Here is a 23,866-nt window from a genome sequence, read left to right as displayed (position 1 = left end):
TATAAGGCATTCACACAAAAATTGGAAGGATTAGTGTTTCTGAAAATGAGCAACCAACTAAGACCTGAGGACAAAAAATAATGCTAATTTGTGCATATTTATAATACAGACTTTTTTCTATACTCAAAAATTATGAACATTATGAACACCAAACTTGCCCTAAATTCTATCTGTTGTGAGTGGGTTTTTAGTAGTGGGTAGATTGGGGGGTGGGGGTGGTGGGGGAAGGGACTGGGTGGAACTGAGTACTGCTTTGTTATGTTCTAAACTCCTGATACCATTTTCTTTCATCCGTGCTTACCTACTTTTGCCAGTGTTTTACTTGGTTTAGCATATAAAGGAGAATTTCAGAAAGGTTGGTAAACCTCTTAAACAAGAAAGAGCTTCCCCAGGTAAAACAAACCTTGTTGGACTCAGAGGCATATTATATACCTATCACAACCTCCATAGAGAGTCAAAGGCTCATTTTTGAAAGTGGGCACAGAGATGGCTCCTACTTGTGGAAGAAATTTCCAGAACTGTTAGTGCACTGTAAAACTGCAATCCAACAGCACTTACTACAGTTGTGGTCTCTGACAAACACTGTAACCATACTCCCAGATAATATTTTATAAGTGCTACATGGAGAAGTGCAGATGAGAAAGAAGTGAGAGGAATTATTAAAAATAATTATACATCTATTTCATACCAGCAGTACTTATTTTTATGTGATATTTATAAGCCATTTAGATTTATTTATTTATAAGAAAGAACACACACAAAAAAAAAAAACACCCTATTCTTACTCAAGAAACGAAGATAGTGGCCTGCTTCAGATTTTTTCTTGTATTTTTATTTTATTGTATTGACTACTTTTATTTATCATTGTGAAACCAACATCTTACCTCCAGTGTTTCACTTCTCCCAAAACATTCCAGGCAAAAGGAAGGCAGGATTTACCTGATGCAAGAATCGCACTACTCAGATGAAAATGTGTTTTATATGAGTTAGCCAAGAAAGTGCAGAGAAAAAAAAAAAAGAAAAAAAAAAAGCTTGAAAACTGTATCACTGCGTTTGTTATTATCAAAACCTATTTAAAATGAAATCTCATTGTACCCACGTGGTGGTTTTACCCTGCTGGGCAGCTGAACTCGACCACAACCACTATCTCACTCTCTCACTCCCCCTCTTCAAAGGAAAAGGGGGGGAAAATATGATGAAAAGGGCCCAAGGGTTGAGATAAGGACAAGGAGATCGCTCAACAATTATTGTTATGGGCAAAACAGACTCAGCATAGGAAGACTGATGTAATTTATTGCTTATCATTAGCAGCAAGAACTAAAAGCAAACTAAAAACACCTCCCCCTTTCCCCCCACCCCCTCCCCATCTACTCTATTCCACCTCCTCCCTCCAAGCAGTGCAGGGGAACAGGCAATGGGGGCTGCGGTCAGTCCCTGACGCTTCGTCTCCGCCGCTCCTTCACGGTCACTCTCTGCCCCTGCTCCACGTGGGGTCCCTCCCACGGGATGCCGTCCTTCCCAAACTGATCCTGCGGGGGCTGCCCGCAGGCAGCAGCTCTTCAGGAACTGCTCCCACATGGCTCTGTACCACGGGGTCCATCCATCCCCCAGGAGCAAACTGCTCCAGCACGGGTCCCCCACGGGTGGGCAGCAGCTCCCCCCAGACTCCCTGCTTCTGCGTGGGCTCCTCTCCATGGGCTGCAGCTCCGACCCGGGGCCTGCTCCTGCGGGGGCTCTCCATGGGCCGCAGCCTCCTCCAGGCCACATCCACCTGCTCCACCGGGGGCTCCTCCACGGGCTGCAGCGTGGAGATCTGCTCCACGTGGGACCCATGGGCTGCAGGGGGACAGCCTGCTCCACCAGGGGCCTCTCCACAGGTCACAGGGGAACTGCCGATGTGGCGCCTGGAGCACCACCTGCTCCACTGACCTTGGGGTCTGTTTCTCACTCTTCTTTCTCTCCCAGCTGCTATGTCTAAGCAGTTTTTTTTCCCTTTCTTAAATCTGCTCTCACAGAGGCACAGACAACATTGCTTATTGGCTCGGCTCTGGCCAGCGGTGGGTCCCTCTTGGAGCCATCTGAAACTGGCCCTTATCCGACATAGGGTAGCTTCTGGACTCTTCTCACAGAGGCCTCTACTACAGCCCCCTGCTACCAAAACCTTGCCATGCAAACTCAATACAACCTGCTAAAATTAAATAGCATTTGAAGTCTAAACATCATTGATGGAATATGGTAGGAAATGCTAAGATAACTTAAATCTATTTAGAGCTAAAAATACTATCAACACTTTTTGAAATGTGTGGTAAATTGCTACGTTAATCAAGGTAAATCAAGACTTGCATAAGAATGCCTTTTGGAAATAAGAGAATAATTCAGCTTTATTTTCTGTCTAAATTTTGAGGACATAATTGTTTGAAGACAGAGCATCAGAGCTTTTCATAAGGAGATGAATTAAATCCATTCCCTTTTCTTTTTTAGGGAGTAATTTAAAATATTGTTAAAGAGTATGCGTATGAAAAAGCAGTTCTAGTCAAGTAGGCTAGCATGGATATAAGAGGAATGAGATGTTATTAATAATGGTGCTGTCACAGTTAATGATTTTACCTTATACTGGAGGCATGGCCAGTTAGGCTAGAATTACTTAGCAACAGTGTTTGCAACCCAGTGGTATTTTCATTTGCCACTCAACTGTTGGAAGAAAATACAAGTCTTTCAATGAACTATGAAATCAACCAGTAAAAACACTGGAGCTTATGAGACAGGCTGACTACTGTCAAGGTGATATATCATATACGCAAGATGCTGTTAGTCTACTATGGTACGCTGAACTCAGCCTGCAAAACTACAGCATCAGCCAGCAGATACTTATCAATAAAGCTCTGTGAGGCAAATGAGGATGTCTGAGGACAGCTTTAAAATGTTTTATTGCTCTTAATTTCACAGAAAGCTCCACGGGGGGTTGTGGAGAGGGAAGGTTTTTGCATTACTCTTCTTTAGTGACTCCACACAAAATTTGGTTCCCTACATAAATCAGATCCTCCTTCCAACTATCAGCCTTCTCTGGCTGAGACACGCAAGGAAATCCAGCCAGGCTCTTTCTGGAGGCAGCATGCCTATTTCTGGTTTAATTGCAAAGACAGATTGGGAAAGTGACCTGGACCCTGAGTCCTGGACTTTGATCCAGTAAATATCCTGATTTAGTGCTTGTGCCCACATTAGACCACAGGTAGGCATATTTCTGAAGTTTGTAGCAGAGCACAAGAGATCAGTCATGCCCTGCAGGCCATTTCACAAATACAGCAGTAGCACGGACTGTCTTGCGGAAACAAAGACTCAACAGCAACAACCAAGAAGGCAGAGGAAGACCTATTCTAGATGCTTTTTGCCACTTGTCTACTCAGGATTTCTTAGGTTTGTTAGTGAGTACTTCAGATACCTCAGACTGTGCTTTTTACATGCCCTTAGGATGTCCTTAGGCCAAAATCCCCATTTTGCTGAAACTGACAAACAACCTTGAGAATATTTCCGTCATTTTGAAGTAAAACATGTTCTGTGTTCTAACCACAACTGTATGATCAAACCGAAAAGCTCCTTAGACCAAGTTTACTTTCCAAAAACCAGCATGGAATGATGATGTACTTATATAATTTTTATAGTCATGCTTTCCAGATATTTATATTGTTTCTCTCTTTTTTTTTTTTTTTTTTTGTATATGTGTCTATAACTTAAAATAGAAAGAACAATCTTGAACACATCCTTAATGCTTTGAGACTAAGAGGAATGTCTAGCCAAATAACTCTGTGATCATAATATACAAACATTAAAGGCTTAAAGTATCAAAAATGATTTCTGAATCAATGTAGTCAGGTTAATTGTACACTAATACACTAGGCAATAACAGTATGCTCTGATAGGGAAGCACAAGCAAGAGCTAGTGAACTGACTATCACATAGAATTAATGACTGAAAAAAAAGCTATCAGATAACTTGCTTGCTTTGTGTTTCCATGCATTCAGTCATTACAATACCATAACTTATGTCAAAGAAATCAGGGAAGGCATATCCTCCTGGACTAGTCATAATGCCAGGAATCACACCAGGTTATGAGGAAAAGGCAGAGAAGAAATATCAAAAAATAAGCAAAATAAAATGGAAAAATTACAGAAATATCCTACTTCAAGGGATATGACTTTAAGCAACTTACATATTTAAAAGTAAGCATGCTTGCATATATGCATATGAGAACTGAAAGTTGCTCTCATCAAGTTGCTATCGTAGCAACTGAAAGCGGCTATCATAAACAGGACAGCTTCCTGCTTAAGCTGTTACACTTTGCCCAAACCAAAGAAAGTATAAATAACATTTGGGAGGAAATCTTTGGGTGACTGAATAGAGAGAAGTAGAGGAACTAAAAAAGATTAAAGCTATTGTATCAGAGCTATTGATGATACCTAGACTACCCCATGGATAACAACTCAGACAAATGATGCAACATTATTATGCAAAATTCAGTGCAGTGCAAGTACATTTTTCTTTGTAACCCGTAAATGTGTAACCAAGTACACATTTTTTCAGTGTAACCTTCCTCATCTTACTCTGCCATCTTTAAAAGAAGAAAAAAGATAGAAGAAGAACTATATCCTAACTGAAAATGCACTTGAGTCTCACATATTTCACTTGGATAGGGGCTGGACTGGGTGGAAGCATTTTCTTGTGAGCAGAGGGGGAAAATAAATAAAAACTTCACCAAGCAAAATGCGTCTTTCGGTTTTAAATAGAGATATTTTGAGAATTAACACCACTGAAATAAATGTGAGTGTAGTACATACCTCAGACATATGCATATGTACACACATAATGGACAAATAATACAACATTACAGATGCCAAGTAGAATCACAGCATCTGTATAAACCAGCTTTAAACTTAATTTCTATTTCTTAAAACAATGCGCTTAATGCTTAAAGTTCATGAACATTTCTTCTGTCTTTATTTTTTTCCAGACTATCTGAAGCGCCTCTACACATTGGATGAGATTTTTAGAAAGAACTAACAACAGTACTAGGTCTAGGGTAGTCAACTGTTGCCTTCATTTGTCTTCATTTTTGTCTTTGTCTTAATTTCTAACAAAGAAACCCTCACAAACATTATTTATTTATTTTTCCCTCTGGGAGAAGAGGGGTGAAATTTGGAGCAAACATTTTGGCAAAGAAAATATTTGTCATTCCGTGTTAGCTATTACAAAGTAGCTGTATGGATTGCAGTGCTTATTCTGAGTGACAGCTGCAAGCACCTTGCAAACTGCAAGGCAGAAACTCTGATACCCACTGCAATTAATTATTGCAAAAGCTCAAAAAAAAATCTTAAAGCTCCTGCAGTACTGTTATTATTTTTGTTCAATGGAATAAAATTCTCAGGTCCCTCATTAAAACAAACAAACAAACAAACAAACAAAAAAACTTTGCAGGTGACATTAAGAAAGCTCATTCAGCAGCTAACACCTATTTCCAGCATTAGAACAAAGGGGTCAAAAAGATAAAGTGTACTTCTACTTTGAAATGTGGCTATAAAAGTGGTATCATTATGCTGTATTCTTATTGTATCTCAATGACCAAATGTGCTCAATTTACGTATAAAAATATGTTTTTGTGTAGCTTCCAAAGTAAACTCAACAAGGGAGGCTGTTATATAAATCTGCACTACACTCGTCAGTGGCACAATGGCATTAGAACAGTCACATTGGAAAAAACAACTACTTAAAACTTTCAGGATAATATGACCTTGTGTACAGACTGGCAGAATATTTTGCCACAACAGTATGTTTTTTCTCTCAGTGTTTTGCAGTAAGAAAGCTGAGCTCAATATTCTTACTTTAGCATGAAAAAGCTGATATTGCCTCATAACATTTCATCAACTACAAGTTGCCTTAAAAAATGCACAGTACTGGCATCTATTATGAATGAGACAGGCAGAGCATCAGCACAGAGATTGATAAACACCCAGAGAGAAGAGATATCTGACTCTTTGAAAGAGAACGGTGCCTGGAAGCTCAAGAAAAGGGCTTATATAATAATAATGCTTAGAATGCAGTGAGAGGTGAAAGAACAAAGATGATTATTGCTAGGTTTTGTTCTGTATTAGATCTGTTTCAAGATTGTTTGCTTCTAACAAGGCTAATAATTGGATTCAGATAGTGATGTGAGATTTTATGAACCAGAGAACTGCAAATTTTGCAGTTTGTTTTGGACAAACAAAAAAGAACCTAAGAACACCAAGTAATTTATAATTGTGCCAAAAGCAAACTGAGGTTTAAAAATTCCTTTCCAATTAAAATGCTGATTTTATTTAACTGCTATCACATCTTTCAGAAACTTGCTGCAAAAGTTACTGTGAACAAAAACAGCAACAAAAATGTTGGATGTAGATCAAAATGTGAACCCAGCCCAAACATTTCTGCAGGAATGGCAGCCATGTACATGATGATAGTTCATTGTTGCTCAGAGGGCACTTCTTTCCTGTGAGGGTGACAGAACACTGGAACGGGTTGCCCAGAAAGGTTGTGGAGTTTCCTTCTCTGGAGATATTAAAAACCCACCTGGATGCCATCCAGCACAATGTAGTCTGGGTTGGCAGGGGGGGTTGGACTAGATGATCTTCAGAGGTCCCTTCCAACCTCAAACATTCTGTGATTCTGCCACAGGGAACATAAGAATTCTTCCTGCCCTGCTACATCATGGCTCTGCCTGAACATTCTATCCAATCTGGACAGTGCCCAGTGACCTAATGTGTCTCATAACTTGCAAGGGCACCATCACATGCAGCACTAGCTTTGGAGATGGTATACTTTGTAGTAATGAGATGTACACATCCAACTCAAGAGAGGACAGAAGGCAGTCACTTGCCATGAAAAATACAGGTCTTTCAAAGACTGACAGGTTCAGTTCTATAATTTTTCAGCTGACAAGATGAGCTCTTTATTAGGCTCTTAGGAATAATAAACGTCCATTTAAACTCAAAAGCTAACACTAATTCAGCACTATGATTGAGAATTCCACCAAAAAGTATTTAGACAACTGCAAAACTTAAGGTTTGTGAAGCAAATGAAATAGTTTATCTAGTTATTTTACAATGGAAACCCAGTGTCAGCAGAATAGATCATGAAAGATCTTATCAAGGGCAGAATAGCTCTCCAGGCCTCAGTTACACAGCATGTAACTCAAATTCGTAGGAGAAACAACACTACTCTCTCCTTTTTACATATTAAAAAATGTGTCTGTTTTAACCTTACATCTTAGTGACTACATCAGCATTGCAGAAGCCCACAGAAATAGCGTTTGTCAGGCAGTGTCAAACGAGCAACGTGCCAGCTCGCCTATTGCCTGCAAATCCTCTGCAATAGCTGAAGAAGCTACGTTAATTACTGGATTGGCACAAACTGATCCTCTGTTCCATCCATAAACTATATGTAATATCAAACTATCTTCATTTTATCTCCTACATGTGCAAAGACAACCTCCAGAGTATGCAAGCGCTCATATGTGGCTGTTCTTAAAACCCATCATAGCTCCTGTGAAGAAAGTGAATTGTGCAAAGGGGTATCTTAAGGACCTCTGCACTCCATGTAAAGGCAATAATTACATTGCTTTTCACCCTTATCTCTCCTGTAGGAATAGCTTATGGTTAGACAGATTCCAAAACTGGTGACAATTGAGAGGGCATCATGTTCCTCAAGCAAGCTAAATACTCACAGCTCTCTGCTGGTTTATTTTTGCCATCTGTCTCCCAGTGCAACATCAAATTACTTGTGGAATCTAATGGGCTGTGCTCTGATTTTATTTAGCAGCAAAATACAGACATTGCCCTTTCTCATGTTCAGTGATGGGACACAGATTGTCTGTTTCAGTCAAATTCTAAAAAGCTACAAATTACCATCCCATCCAAAGTCAGAGCTTCCCAATGTTTGAGATGAGTATTAGAAGAACATGCTGTCCATTCAGTCAGTAAAATATATTCTTAAAAAGAGAGGCTGAAGAAATGTAGTTCTGCCTCAGGTGGTAATCAGGGGAGATCTAAAAAGAATTATTCCTCAACAAATAAGGAGTACCATGCTTGTCATAATATACTCTTTAGGATGTTACACTGCCTCTGCTCCACCTAGGACTGGCTAGGGATACATCATGCAATAGCCTACTCTACAGATACTCTAGGCAAACAAGCACTGTGCAAGCCCTTGGATCCAAGACATCCAAGTAACTTCCTATAAGTCTAAGCTTATTATTTTAGGCTGGACAGCACACAACACTGCTTTTACTGTTAGCATCATGAGAAGTATTGTACTGTGAACAGCATGTTCAGGTGAGTGTCAGCTTGTGGCAAAAGCATAATCATAAGTCTTGCATCTTCCCATTTCCATTAGACTGCAAGAAAAGAATAGTACCTGACTTCTGGAGTACATGTGGAATTATTGCATCTGAGCATGACAGAGGACAGAGTGAAGGAAAGGCTTCTTGAACCTTATACATTTCCAGTCACACACAGCACATACATTTGACTCAGAACAAGGACTTGTTTCTGAGAAAAGAAACTTTCTATCTACTCCTCCACTGTTCAGAGGATTTTTTTTTCTTCCATAGCTGTCAGAAGGCTCCAGATAAAACCCTTGTCATTTCCTCTTTATTACAAACTTTAGAGTTCTCACTGTAGCTGCATATCTGTAGGACTTCAGTGGAAGCTCAAAATAAAATGGATGCATTTCAAAGCTAACTCCAGTCTATTTATAATCCAACTGCATGCACCTTCTCATCTGTAGTGGGATTGCGAATTCATATTCAGTAGAAGTCTGCAGGGGCTGTCAACTGTTTCCAATATGGAACCTCAACATCATTCCTTTATTTCCTCACAACTACTGTACTTTTTTTAAGATTTCATTACTAGATTATATCTAGCAACTCACTGTACCCCAAGACACTTTATACTGTGGAAGGTCTCCACAGTTAGTCACATCTCCAAATGGGACCCTATTTGGAATAGTGACTTGAAGCAGACACTCTACGGGCCTGAAGTACACATGATGTTGTTTCATGAAGCCAGTGCAATTGCACGTGTCCATAGTTACTTAAAGAACACCAAAGGCAAGAAAAAGTAACTTTCCATCTAAAATCCTTTAAACAGAGGCTGAATAAAATATCTAGCTATTTTTAGAGCTCATGATGTTGAAGCTCATGATTCATTAATATTTTAACTTTCCAGTCCAGAATTATGTTCTGCTTTTCATTTAGCACTCAAATAACCACTCAAGCAATTTGAGTGAACATACAAGTATACACATGTCCATGTTCATTGATTCCAAGTTTTAAAAAATCAGCATTCAATTTCCTGGAAAGGAAAGGCACTATATGAATAAATCAAAATAAATTTTATATATTTTTTCAGACAAGTTTAATAGATAAATCTCTTTTACTTTCTAGTAAAAGAAATCATTAAAAAAATAAAAAAAACCTCTTCTGCCTCTGCTTTTCAACAACTCAAAAAAAAAAAAAGTAAAAATCCCAGTTTTCTATGAAACGTTTATGAAATTCTTTTTAATTCTAGCAGGGTGGGATTTTATGTCTCTTGTCTTTATAAAAGAATATTAAACCGAATGCTATACATAAAAGTTCTCTCGTTTGTGAAGAATCTTTCAGTGTTCTTAAGATTAACTTCAGTTGATTCTTAAGATTATCTTCAGTTGAAGAAAGATTACTTTTCAGTAAAAAAAAAAAAAAATTAACTTTGTTTCTTACAGAATGGTCATTTAGTTAGCTTCCAGATGTCATTTGTCTCACTTGGTAGTTTTCTCACCCATAGAAGGTAGTTCACAACTCAAACCTAGGCCAAGATTCTCAGATGAATTCAGCTCCATTTCAACACCAAATATTAACACAGTTATCACATTGGGTTTTGATTCCTTTTAAAAATCTGACCTTACAGAGTAAATGAAAACCTTGGCAACACTAGTTAGCATCTGTAAAAGAAACCATTGCACATCAGCTACTCTAGGGAACCCTCCTCTCTGAGAGAACTGAACAAAGACTTTTGAGACAGCAAGCAATTACTAATCTATACCAGGAGAGCATTGTGTGAATGTATTGTAAACAATTAAGTCAGATCCTGATGCCACTGTAATCTTTATAAATTTCTACTTCTTTCTAAATTTTTACTTCAACAGGGTCAGGATTTTGTCATACTACAATGAACACATTCTGAGATTCCTATTTTCCCATTTCTAAAGATGTTCATAGATGGTATAAATATGGTTGTCCCCTGGCTTGCAAAGTATACTAAAATAATAATGAAACATTTGGCAAAATAAGCACAATGTGCGTGTGCAACTGCAAACTGAGTCATGAAAAACTTTTCAAGGTAAGGCTTAGGCAGAGTTATCCGCATGCTTTTTGAATTTCCCACTTTGGACTTCCTCTATTACCTGCAACCTCTTAAAAAAGCCTAAAGAATATTCTTGATCCATTCAGAGGCTTCTCTCTGAGCAGAAATGATGTTCTTAAATAAAATGCCATAATAGCTTCATAAACTATTTCCAGGGAGGCAGAAATGCTGGCCAGGATGTGAATGATCCAAATGTGGTATATTAAAAATGCATGTGTTTGTCCTTTCAGCTAATGGCTTGCTAGAGTTTAGGCATACTAGCTGGCCCTCAAAAGCTGTTGTGGCTATTGTATCAGAGGACACATGCTCCCATCTCAATTAGGCGTATTTTTATTTTGTGGGTCTGTCCATAATGACTCTTCAAAACAGTATATTCTGCTATTTTTTCTCAATGTCCCTACTTCATTTCTCAGGGCATTCGTTATTGAACTTTGTGACATCTGGGGAAGCAACCAATGCTATCTCTATTTCAACTGTTTTCTAGGAAGTCTTTGTTGTTGGTTTTACAGAGGAGCATAGCTATACACAATTGCTTTGCTGTTTAAAGCATATTGAATTACACTTGAATTCTATCCTGCCATGGATAAAAGGATACAAATACTAGTAAGCTGATAACTCTTAAATAAGCATAAAGAAAACTCAGATGTAGGAGTGTTTCACTAATGAATTATGCTACTGCTAGGAAAAGGTTACTGTGTTGGTTTGTGCTCCTTCAAACTTTGTGAGTAGTTCAAATTTTTTCATGTATTTCAAAATGACTTTCCACATAATGCAGATTTGAGATCTGGTTAACTGTTAAGAACTCACATTAACAACTAGCAGTTGCCATGCATGTTGCAGCCTAACGTTAATTAAATGTTGGTTTTCCACTTCTTTGAAGTCTTGTTTTCATTTGTGATGTTTACCAAAAAAAGGGATAGAAATAAGACCCATCACCATGTTAATCTTTCACCTTTCCTTTGTGCTAAAAGAACTCCTGAGAGGTGACAAGACCTGTAGGCTCTTGCACCAACTCAGATGACAAGTAAATCTAGTTTTAACATATATAAAAACTCAAACCCGTTTGTGTTTTTGTTTTTTTTGAGGGAACCAAACCCTGTACAGACTACCCTGAAGATATAGAGTCAGATGATAGAAAATAGAAGAAAAAAAAAAAAAAAGCTAATTTAAAGAGAATGATAAAAAATCCTGTCTCACGTGAAGACTCAATTTTAAATGCCATAATAGCTGCAGTTTTGATGGTGCAGTAGTTAAACCTATTTAAATAGTAGGTGCGAAAACACTAACATTACATCTTAGAAACTGAAATGCTTTCAAGTCTTAAAAATGACTAAATTTTCAAACTTCAGCAGTAAAATATACACAAAAATCCTCCATACTAAGCAAATTTTCTTTTAAGAGTTAACATAAGGATATAACCTCAAAATAAGTCTTTTTCCTCCATTAAAGAAAAAAAAAAAATTAAAACCATCAGCTGAGCATTTTTATATTTGTTTGTAGAGACCAGTCATGAAAACCGTTCTTTGTCTGTCTTTATTTCATCACAGTCTGAACACACAGTGTAAGCAAAGCTATAAAAGCAAAAGAAACCTGTTCAGAGAAATATTTAAAATTATTTAGAACTTGTACTGAAGTCAGGTCCCACACTGAACAAATTGGCATAGAAATAACAGACACTCTGGGTTTTACCTAAAGGGTCAAGAGGAATTCCCACAGGGCTGGCCATATGCTGTATTTCATTTTGTGGTTTGCTTTAAATATTTTAGATAATTAGTTTTCATCTCAGAAAATACTCCAACTATCAATATACACATTAATTCACATTCATTATAGCCAAGTGTTCTTTATACATCAGAGATTGTTTATGTATCCTTATTACCGGATACGAAGCAAAAAGGAACTCCATTCCTTCAAATTGAGCTATTTTATAATTATTACAAGGACGTGGTCTTCCTTTCTTTTTGACTTTATCTCTTGTTCATTTATCGTCAAAGGTGCTTTTATGCTGTGGCAATGTTTGACATTAATGCTAGCAAGATAAGGAAGGTATTTCTTCGTGATGCCCTGAACTGTTTCTGAAGGAAAAGTGTTCATTACCTTGCCAGAGGCCCTGCTGAAAATCTTATCAATTTTGATGACCTAAATAGCAGCATTGGAGGCTGCCCATGTTAATGCAGTTTACTAGTCATCTTCCTTCCCTGGTTTCACTGAGTTACCTATTAGAGAATTCCCAGAGCAGATGAAGGTATTCATCACAAAACACTAAACTTTAGTCTATTGAAACAAATCTTTCTAACCTCTCTCTTATTCATTTTGTCAAATAGGCAGTTTAGGCAGATTTAACTCAATAGGGTAAACTTTGTGATGAACCCTCAATCTCCAGAATTATCTTCCCTGCCCTTTGCATTGTAATGGGTTATGATCTTCTAGTTGTATTTTATTTATAATCAAGATAATAATCATATGCACCCTGTCAGACTCACTTTCACTGAATCTAATGCTTTTGATTTTTCTTCAAGTGTAATTGCTATTCCTGCATGCATAAACTCTATTATCACTATGCATGGCAGGATGAGCTTTGACAGCTAAGCACAAGTTGACCTTCCCCATAAAACAGAGAATCATAGAACGGCTTGGGTTGGAAGGGACCTAAAAGACAATCTAGTTCCAACCCCCTTACCATGGGAAGGGATGCCACCCTCTATGTTGATCAAGTTGTTCAAAGCCCCTTCCAACATGCCTTTGAACGTTTCCAGGAGTGGGGCATCCACAGTTTCTCTGGGCAACCTGTGCCAGTGCCTCACCACCTTCTGACTGAAGAATTTCCTCCTAATCTCTTATCTAAATCTCCCCTCTTTTAGTTTAAAACCACTCCCCCTTGTCCCATCATTATCTGACAGAGCAAAAAGTTGCTGTCCATCTTTTTATAAGCTCCCTTTAAGTATTGAAGAGCTGCAATGAGGTCTCCCCTGAGCCTTCTCTCCTCCAGGCTGAACAGCCCCGGCTTTCTTAGCCTTTCTTTATAGGAGAGGTGATCCAGCCCTCTGATCAACTTCATGGCCCTCCTCTGGACTTGCTCTAACAGATCAATGTCCTTGTACTTGGGACCCCAGACCTGGATGCAGAACTCCCAAGTGAGGCCTCAGAAGGGCAGAGTAGAGGGGGACAATCACCTCCCTTAGCCTGCTGGCCACTCCTCTGTTGATGGAGCCCAGGATGCAGTTGGCACTGCTGGCTCATATCAAGCTTTTTGTCAGCCAGAACCCCCAAGTCTTCCTCCACAGGGCTGCTTGCAATGAGTTCTTCTCCCAGTCTGTATTGCTGCTGTCTGGAATTGCCCTGACCCAGGCGCAACACTTTGCACTTGGACTTGTTGAACCTCATTAAGTTCACAGGGGCCCAATTCTCAACCTTGTCCCTTTAGATGGTATCCCTTCCTTCTGTTGTATCAACTGTGCCATTCAGCTTGGTGTCATCTGCAAACTTGCTGAGGGTGCACTTGATCCCATTGTCTATATTATTGATAAAGATATTAAAGAGTACCGGTCTTGAGACAGAACCACTGGACACCACTGGATGGACACCACTCATCACCAGCCTCCACCTGGACATACAGCCATTGACCACCACTCTCTGGCTGTGGCCTTCAAGACAATTCCTTACCCACCTTTTGTCCACCATTCAAATCCATCTCTCTTCAATTTGGAGATCAGGGTGTCATATGGGAGCATGTCAAAGGCCTTTAAGAAATCCAGGTAGATGACATTGGTTGGTCTTCCCTTGTCAACTGATGCAGTCACTCCATCGTAGGACTGATCCAGAATCTTCACCAGATTGGTAAGGTGTGATTTTCCCTTGGTGAATCCATTCTGGCTGTTCTTGGATCACGTCCTTGTCCTGCATGTCTCACTTGATTCTGATTGCTTGCTGTTGCCTGATTCTGAGTAGTCTTTCCACATTCACCCCTCCCTCCTTCCAAGACTGTCCTTTGAAAAAAACATCATTAGTTTCTGGAATCCTGTGCACATTTTTATGTCTGGGGTGTTTATTCCAGACAGACTTTAAGTAGTCTTAGTACAGCTTCATCGCTCTCATTATGATCTGACCTTCTGTTGCTTTCTGATTGGAAATGATGTGCTAAAACACATGATTCTCTTCGTGTCTACTACTGAAATTAAATAGGCCATCTCAAGCAGAAGAACCTAAGATTGACAACTGTGCCATATAAAGAAATCCACATAAGTTATATGCAGATATAACATAACTTCAAAAGCCCATGATGAAGTAGATTTATTCAAGCAAATAGTTTAAATAAAATGTAGCAGCTAATAAATCAAATTAGAACTTATGGTAAACACTCTCTATTATTAGCAAATGCACACTTTTCCATAAACCTCCCTTTTACCAAGTCATCCCTGTAGTGAAAGCTTTGAAAATAAGTGGTACAGATGTTTTTCAAGGAACTTATTATTCAAGAATACTTCAACACAGTAACTGAAATGCAGTTACAGATCACGTGGATACGCTCTTATCCAGAGCGTACAATGGCACAAATTCAGCAATTAAGAGGGCTGCCTTGGGATGGCCATCAGGTTTAATCAAGGTCTTCAACAGAGACTGTAATACCTACCTAACCTTGTTGCATTGTTATTGCTTTCCTAGCTATGACTAAGACGACCGAAACATACACTTTAGCAGAAGGCCACATGCTCGTTGAAACTACTTTTTGACTGTATAACCTTCATGTGCACATACTTATAACTGCATATGCTTTCTGTGCACACACCTGCACCTTGTACCTACTACATGTAGATCTAGTCTTGACTGACAAATGACTAAGTAATTGGATAAGAATTTTCTTCCAGTTTTGAAGAGCTGAGCAATATAAGCTCCCTGTTAATAACTTTTGTAAATAGCGTCCCCCTCATTTTTAACATATGGACTTCATCCATTAGCTTTAGCTCTAACTCTTACAGGTTGGTTAAAGGCAGAGTCAATAAAGCTTCTTCCAAGATGTTAAAGATGCTTTCTTTAGAGAAGTTGCAGTTTTGTTTTTGTTTTTTGAAAGTTCAAAGATATTTAGCATAATATATGGTATGGCTTATTGAACTATTTGAAGATACCACTTGATAAATCTGAATTCTCATGATTAACAATGCTTGTTTTCTCCCTTCTCTCAAATTACAAAGGACTCGTCACATAAGCAATAGTACTGTTGCATTTGTCAGAGTATAATTAGGTGTGGCAAAAAAAAAGTCATAAATCACTCTGCTGAATAGGAACAGAAGACTCAACTAATCTTTCTGCCCTTCTCAGTATTAAGTCTTACTCAGCATTATGCCTTACATACATGCAACAAAAGGCAAGCTAACAAAAAATGGGGACCTGTGGGAATACTATATTGTTCAGGCAAAACAGCTTCAAGATGCACAATACCATAAGATTTTTCTGCACTTATCTTTTTTTCAAAGATTCAATTAACAGTATAGCGTGTGAGTTTTTGTTTATGAATGAAGTGTATAATATCCTTGGATAAGGAAAAAATACAAATCTCTTGAGTTTCCATATTCATTTTCCAAATTACAGGAGGTTGATTTTTTTTTGTAAACACTTTTTTCACAGGTCAACGTCACTTACTATTCAAAAAAGAGTCAATTTGATGAAAGCAAAGAACAAAAAAAAAGGCTTTGGGCACTGTTTCACGTATATTTTTACTTGGAAAAATTCACATTTTACACTAGATAAAAACTGAATTCTTTCTTATAAGTTATCTGTGTCTCTCTTACACATCAATTAAAAAGCTCATCTGAAGAAACTATTGTTTTGTAGCCTCACAGTAACAGAAGCTGACTGAAGATTTCAAGGTTCATGGTAGCCTGTTTCTAGTAGCTAACAAAGATGCAACTATCCTTTGATAGAAAAACATAGCCCATCTTTCACCCTGATTATAGATAATCAAGAAATTTTTAGCAGACATAGAAAGTGGACATTTTGTTATTCAGGTGTTAAAAGGAGTCCTTAGTAAGTCTGTTAGCTACCTGATGCTTATCAAAGTTTTGGAATTGATATTAAGCCTAGTGTTTCAAGGGCATAAATGAAAGATACATCAGCTCTGAAAGAGTTAATTTCTGTTCTGCTATGTTTTCCCTACCATTTCCTGAAGGAAATGTTTATTGGTTCTAAAACAATGTGCAAATACCACTCACCTCTCCAGCACAGACAGTGGAATCAAACACCCGTCACGCTGCCTTTTTTTTCCCCTTGAGCCTCTACACAAGAAAGATCAAGATCACCAAATTTTGGTTTCATCGTTACCAATCTCAAACAAATGAGTTGCTAATTAATATCACAGAAAATATTAGTAGATTCTTATTAGCTATAGCTATATTAGTAAATGCAACGTGCCACTTGTTCCTGGACACTGAGGCTTAGTGGCACAGAGCAACCCATTCAACAAACTCCTGACCTATTGGGACAGGATGACTGCGTGCAAACTACACATTGGGAATGTTCTTCCAAGCATCCCATATCCTGATTTCTGTGTGCACACACAAAATACTTGAGCATGCTAGTTGTCACAGACAAAAGCAGCACTTGAAAACATGTAAACATTTTAATGATAGGTTCTCATTCCAAAAGCTTGGATATGGATTTTGACCATAGACACAGTCATAGAATCCATCCTAAAAAACAAGCACACACACACCTTCAGTGGCCACAAGCAAGCTTAGTACAGCTTTGAGGTTCTTTCCAAGTTACTGTGTTTTCCATAAGTGGAGCAGCAATGAGTCATATAATGTCATAAATTCACCAGCATTTCCATCCAATATGATCCTTTACTAGATCACTCCACTGGGCAGAGGAAAAATCCTTTATAAGAGCGTAAGAGACAGACACTTGCACTAACACTCCCACACTTGTTCATATATTTTCTGACATGTATATTTAAATTTCCTGCGATTTCAAACATTTAATAAAGCTAAATTAATTTACTTCAGCATGTAAATGTTTGAAGGCTATTTTCGCAAATTTAATGTTTTGTATGTAATTAACTAGTACAAAAACAACCTTTATTATTTTATGCTAATCTTGGTAAATATAGTGTCAGCTGCATTCACAGAGTTAACACAAATTAAATGGATTGATGATGCTTTCAGCCTAAAAACTGAAGATGTTGTCATGCCCATCATAACTTCTAAAATCAGTTTATCAGTAGAAGAAAAATACACTATTTTATTTTTGCTGTTATACGAATGGTTCCAAAAGCCCCAATTATCTGATCCCATGCTTGATTGTAAAAGTACAAGAACTTGCAGTGATGAGCAGAAATTGAACTTGAAACCATTTTGTTTAAGAAATATTTAAAAAAGATCTTAAAGAGTGTGTCTTATACATGGACAGACCACCTTCGGTACTTAAGAGGGAAAGAAGCAGAACAAACAATACAGCAGATTTTACAGGAAAGTCTGGTAAATCTAACTTTAAAAAAAAAAATCAGACCATTCATAAAATAGTAATTGAAGGATAACAATAGTTAACCAGATAAGCAGCAGTGGCAAAAGGCATCTCTTTTTGCAGTGCCAAAGAGTAATGAATGGACTGCATTATTCTGCAGCTGACTTTCCTGCGTAAGAGCAAAGTACAATATTCAGCTGCATGATCAAAATCTGAATTGGCATTTTGATCATTGTTCTAGAAAACAGGGGGGTAACCATCACACTGTAGACAGAGTTTTAAGTGTAGGTGGCAGAAGATAGTTTTAGCTATTAAGCATAACAGAACACAATTTAGAGAAAAAAGGACACTGTTAAGGCAGATCAACAAATATTTATTTCTTTTGTGACTAAGCTAAGGGGATTTTCTGAGATGCAGTTAAGTTAGCATTTCATTATATCTTTAATTACAGTTCATTAACTGTTTTTAATTTAATGTTATTCTACAGAAATCACTGAAGTGAAAATGTCAATAAAAAATCCGTCTGTTCTATGGAACTAAAGGAGTCTTCTAGCAACACAAGAATGAGACAATGTGCATATCGCTTTCAGTTGCGATTTTCTGACTAATGTGCTGAGCATTCCTGTAAACAAAGTAATCTACTTCATTTGGAAGAACAGCTTCCCTCCTTGCAGCCACAGGATTTTTATTGGACACACACGATAAGGAACTTTTCTTTACACCTGTACTATATCCCTTACCTTACAGATCCCCATTTCAAACACAATGTGGGACAAAGATGTGCTGCTAACAATACTTCTTGGTTTTTCATCTTCATTGGTTAAATACACCCGCGGAGAGGGCTGTCAGTGGTGTACCCCATAAGGCATCCCCAACCATCACTGTGCCACTAGAGGGCAACGAAAGCACTGCGAGCTCTTTAGGCTCCAGACTCCCGCGGCAAACTTGGCACTTCATTTGTACCAAAGCTGCCCAGTCTACTCTGAGAGACATGAGGAGTAAACAGGGGAACACAAGCATAGTTTAGCATACTTTAACACCGCCTGAGTCAGAAAATTGATTAGTAGGACTTTTGCTTGCAAAATTATCCTTTTTTTTTTTTTTTTTAAACTGTAATAAATCACAACTCATGCAGTGTAGACAATTATATACAAAAGAGGAAATCTAAAAAAAAGTAACTATTCCAGCTTTGGGAAAAAGGAATCATAATCCACTGGAATAAGCACCTAAGTGTTATTGGTAATAACTGTACTGATGACAGAGCACGAGGGTACAATTACATTTCAAATAAATCACATTCCTAATCACTTTTGTTAGACAGGTACATGATTGAGTAGGTGTTTGCATGAGCAACAGGTTCAGGGGGTTGTTTTCTGAGACGTCTGATATGACTTGTAACATCTCATGTGCCCTGAGGGAAGCTCTCAAACAACTTGTAAAATGCTCCTTTTGCTGTATCACTATAATAACGGGCTACAAAATATCAGCAGAAACTTTATGGAACCTCCCTTGCAAAAGTAAGAGTCAGACTAAGTCTGAAATATTATTGAATAGTCTGCCTCTGTTTAATCACCAAGTCTTTATAAAATACAGCACAAGAAAAAGGCACCAAAAAAAAAAAAAAAAGGTTTTTACTATTTCTAATCTTCAATCTTCTCCTTCATGAAGAATTTAAATCAGGCAACTCTTGAATAAGACATTGCATCATGGGAAAGAGGTTTCTACTACCTTTTCTCTTCATGATCTAGAGCATTTATACAGGATATTTCATGTTTTCACTCAGACAAGATGTGAGTTAAAGCTTCACCTTCCAAAAATTAATCTATAACCACGTTTGCTAGGATGGCTTCTCTTGTTCTCTCCTTATCAATCAAAATAAATTACAGAGAACTTGACTTGGGAAATGTTAATATAGATATTTTCTAGCATTCCTTTGGTGAACAGTCTTGTCACATCACAAGCAGGAATGAGCTGACAGACACTAAAACACTGTTGGTGTTTCAATGTAATCAGAGTTGTCACAGCCTTCAGCCACCCATGTGTTGAGACAGTAGCACATTCAAAGATGGTGTTGCCTCTTTTTTGGATGGCCAAGGAGTGTTTTGTGTTTCTGACACAGTTATCACAAATTGTGCTGGCCCTGATTTTGTTGTTGTTGTCAGTGGCCTGTAATTCCTAATGTTAGCTGCTTTATCTGTTTTGGCTTGAACAAGTGGTATTGAGTTTCCTTTTTTTATTGAGAAGCCTGTTTTAATCACTAATTGGTGGCTCTATATATACTTTCTCATCCTTCTCAAAGATGGAAAGAAAAATAATTTGGGTAGTGTATACAGAACTCTGATAGAGATAAGGGGAACTGCTCAGATAAGAAGTTGAAGATTTTTTTTAAGCTGGAGAAAATCATCTTGGTGGAGTATCCACATGTTTGAGAATACCTTTAAGTGAGAGTGGAAGATGCACAAGGAAGTGTACTAGCAGTACTTTATGATATCACAGTTCCCTATTGCACTCCTGGCCTGCCCACACTTACCCTGCTGTGTACAGTCCTATCTCTAAAAAGCATTCTCCGTCATGTATGCATAAGCAGAAGGTAAAGCAAGAAGTGCTGCCTGATGCTTTCCTATTTAAAAGTGATACTGAATGCAAATACAGTAGTTTTTAGAGGCACAATAGCTCCCATAGGTAAATGCTGTATCAATTCGTATGACTTCTAATAAGCACTTGGTGTGCATACAAACACTCCTCCCATGCAGTCACATTGACCCTGTTCTACACCTGATTTTTTCAGGTATCTGGACATTCATCTCAATTCGTGTACCACCAAACTGTATTTAACCATTGGGCTAAAAATACCCAGCTTCAACTTCACCTGAAGAAAGGGCTTAAGCAAGGAAAGGAAAAAAATATACATGATTAAAAAGCAAAGGAAACTTGGCAGTTTACACTCAAGTGAATCAGAGCAGAAAAAACTCAGCAAGGTAATAAAGAAATAAAAGTACATAGTCTTTCCCAGGCAATGAGAAAAATCAACATGGCAAGTTTGCCATGCAATTTCTGAAATCAATTCTTTCCCATATTACCCTTTATCAGCCTTTCCCATAGCTGAGAAGAATCTTGACCTCAGTCCAGATATTTGAAAGACTTACAGTAGTAATAATGAGCTAAACACATTTTCATCTCATTTTCATCCTTTTTATTCCTCTCAGAAAATTGTATGTGTCTGTTATATTTATATGCCAGACAACTATCCTCCTTTCCACTCAAGCTGCAAAAAAGGATTTTCTGAACAGCTGCAGGTCAATGGAACAGAGACTCTTTCTGGTGGGACAGGGATTCCTGTTGAACTTCCTTGCTTCTCTGGCTAGAGGAGTTCACAGGAAAATATTCTAGCCAGCACTTGTGAAGTGTTCATCAGGATACATCTCAACAAACACTCAGGTGTGATGAATGGGTTTTTATTCCACCCTCAGATACACACATGCTATTTTTTTCCCGTTTCTGTGTGTGTGTGGGTAAAAACAGTTTTATCAGTCCCTAATGGATGAACATGTCCATCTTTTTTTCATACACATATAATAATTATAATAGGAAAGAAAGATCAAAGTGACAAGAAAAAAAATGAGATTATCTTGGATTATTCTCCACACAGATTTCTGTTATTTGGGAGATCTTATTGTGAACTAATACCTGGCAAACTTTTTTTCCCAATTTATTTCCTTGATAGGACCAATGATCCACAGTCACTAGTAAAGAACAAAAATAACTTGGGACTTTCAACAGCACCAAGGCTGGTCGCAATGCTCACGAGTCAAGAAAATGTGATAGAGAGTTGGATACCAGGACTGAGAGAAACTAAGGTCTCCTATTCCAGAAAGACACTTCAGGTTGCCTAAGAAGTCACAGGCTTAAGCAGCAACCATCTACTCAGGGGATTAGTGTGCAGGGTGGGGGCGGGGGGGTGGATCTGACACTCAGGAGCATAGAATACATAAAGATATCTGTCATCCTGTGAAAAGAAAAACTTGCTCAATGAATCCTCAGTCAGCACTCCACTGAAAAAAAAAAAGTAAATATGCAATTATGCAATGCAGGAATGGTTCTTATACTACAAGTCCCAAGATGGCAGCTTAATTATTTGGTATTTTTCCAAATACCAGATACACCTGAAGTTATTTGCATTATATTTACACTTATATTTTCTATTCAGTAACTAACAAGTGTCAGCCATAATACAGCTTACACAGCCACAAAAGTCAAGAAACTAACAGGAAAAGAGAACAAAGCCTGTATTTACACTGTCTTTGGGACATTGTCCCTCAGCTAGCCACAAAGAAAGGCCCTCCAAAAAAGTGCCTGGATCCAAAGTAGAAAAATTCTAGGAGGACCTGTCCACCTGCAGAGACTTGTTATCTGCAGATAATTCCCAAATGAACTGAGCCTTAGCCTAACTGAACCACAACCTTATTTTCTTTCCAGCATGCCTAAGTAGTAGTGCCTACCTCACTTGAACCTTTGGGATGATGAAGGTACTTTTAGCATTCAAGTCCAAGCTGGAACTAGGTGTGCTCCACTGATCCCTGAGCTATTTTCTGTGCTATACATTTAACACTTGCATGACTTTAGGGGCTTCAGTGACATGTATAAACTGGTTGTATTTAAGCACTATTTAACAGCAATGTCATTGAATCAAGTGAAATTTCAACAGAGTTGAGTGCAGAAGTATCCACATCTTCAGACATGTGTCTTAACTATTAGTAATGTTCATTGAAATCTTAATTCTCCCAGACTGAGGTAGAGCCAAGCTAACACAGGAAACTATAATGCTATCTGACACACATGACCTTTCTGATTAAAGCAACTTGTCTTTCTTACAGAAGGCAGCTACTACAGCTCATTAACAGCTTTGCACTCTATTTTTCAAAAATTCTGTATCAACCAATTCATATTCTTTATTTCTGGTAGCATTTGGAAATGTCTCAATTTCCTCTTGAAGTTAATGAGAGGCAATGGGTATTCCAATTGTAGGTCAGCAATGATGGATGCTGCCTTATAAGTAAGGGACCATTCTACTTCTACAAAAAAATTCGGGCCAGTTCTAGTACCATTTCCCAAGCCCCATTCCTTCCTTCATCCATACCCCACCCCACAAACACAGGGGAAAAAAACGTTATCAAAAGACAATACATTAAAAAAAATCATTATTTTTAATTCAACAATTCAACACACATTACTGTGATGCATACAAAGATACTGCATTAAAAATCATGTTAGTTCCATAGATGTTATCAGAAATCCCAGGACAGAGATGATTAACAATGCTTCTTTTACTAATTCAGTTCTCATCTGTTTCAATAACACAAAACAGACCATGAATCCCAGACACGGTACATTCACTGTGCCTGTACAAGAATGATTTTAAATACCTAACTTTTTTATAACATGAAAATACCTAAATAACGTATCTTTTATTAATGCACTGCACAAAGTACTTTTTTTTTTTTTTGCATATTGGTGTTTATCTTCTAATAGCGTTAGTTGTTGGAAAAATATATCTCCACTACAATTTGCTTGATATGAAAGAGCTGAAAGTTTCGGATCATTACAACAGAGGTTGAATTCACATTATCCATGTGAAGTAAACTTCTAAAGCTTTGTTGCCATCAGTTTTAGATACTACTTGAGAAAAATTAGAGATATTGTACAACTGATGAAAGGCTTGGTTATATTTTTAACTAGAAAAATATATTTTTCACTGGAAAAATATAACAAAAAGTTGCATGTGAAAACTACAAAAATTAAATAAAGCTTGTTTCCTAGCTCAGAGAGATACATAAACTTGCAAAAATTAGATGTAATGCATATTATTTTACCATTTTGTACAATGTCTAACACTGAATTTAATCATACAACTAATGTGGAACAGCAACATATTGAAAATACAGTATTCTATTTGACAGTGATAAAAAAACTACGGAAACACTGTA

The 23,866-nt window shown here is 37.8% G+C and overlaps 1 protein-coding gene across 6 annotated transcripts in view; it reads right to left on the bottom strand.

Moving 5' to 3' along the window:
* Positions 1-23,866, bottom strand: part of NKAIN2 (sodium/potassium transporting ATPase interacting 2) — a 585,167-nt gene that overhangs the window by 471,347 nt on the left and 89,954 nt on the right. The gene's annotated exons all lie outside the window — the stretch shown is intronic.

Source organism: Cygnus atratus, chromosome 3 (genome assembly GCF_013377495.2).
Source record: "Cygnus atratus isolate AKBS03 ecotype Queensland, Australia chromosome 3, CAtr_DNAZoo_HiC_assembly, whole genome shotgun sequence".
NCBI classification, from domain to species: domain Eukaryota; kingdom Metazoa; phylum Chordata; class Aves; order Anseriformes; family Anatidae; genus Cygnus; species Cygnus atratus.
Note: the sequence above shows the minus strand (reverse complement) of the source record. Positions and strands in the feature narration are given on the sequence as shown.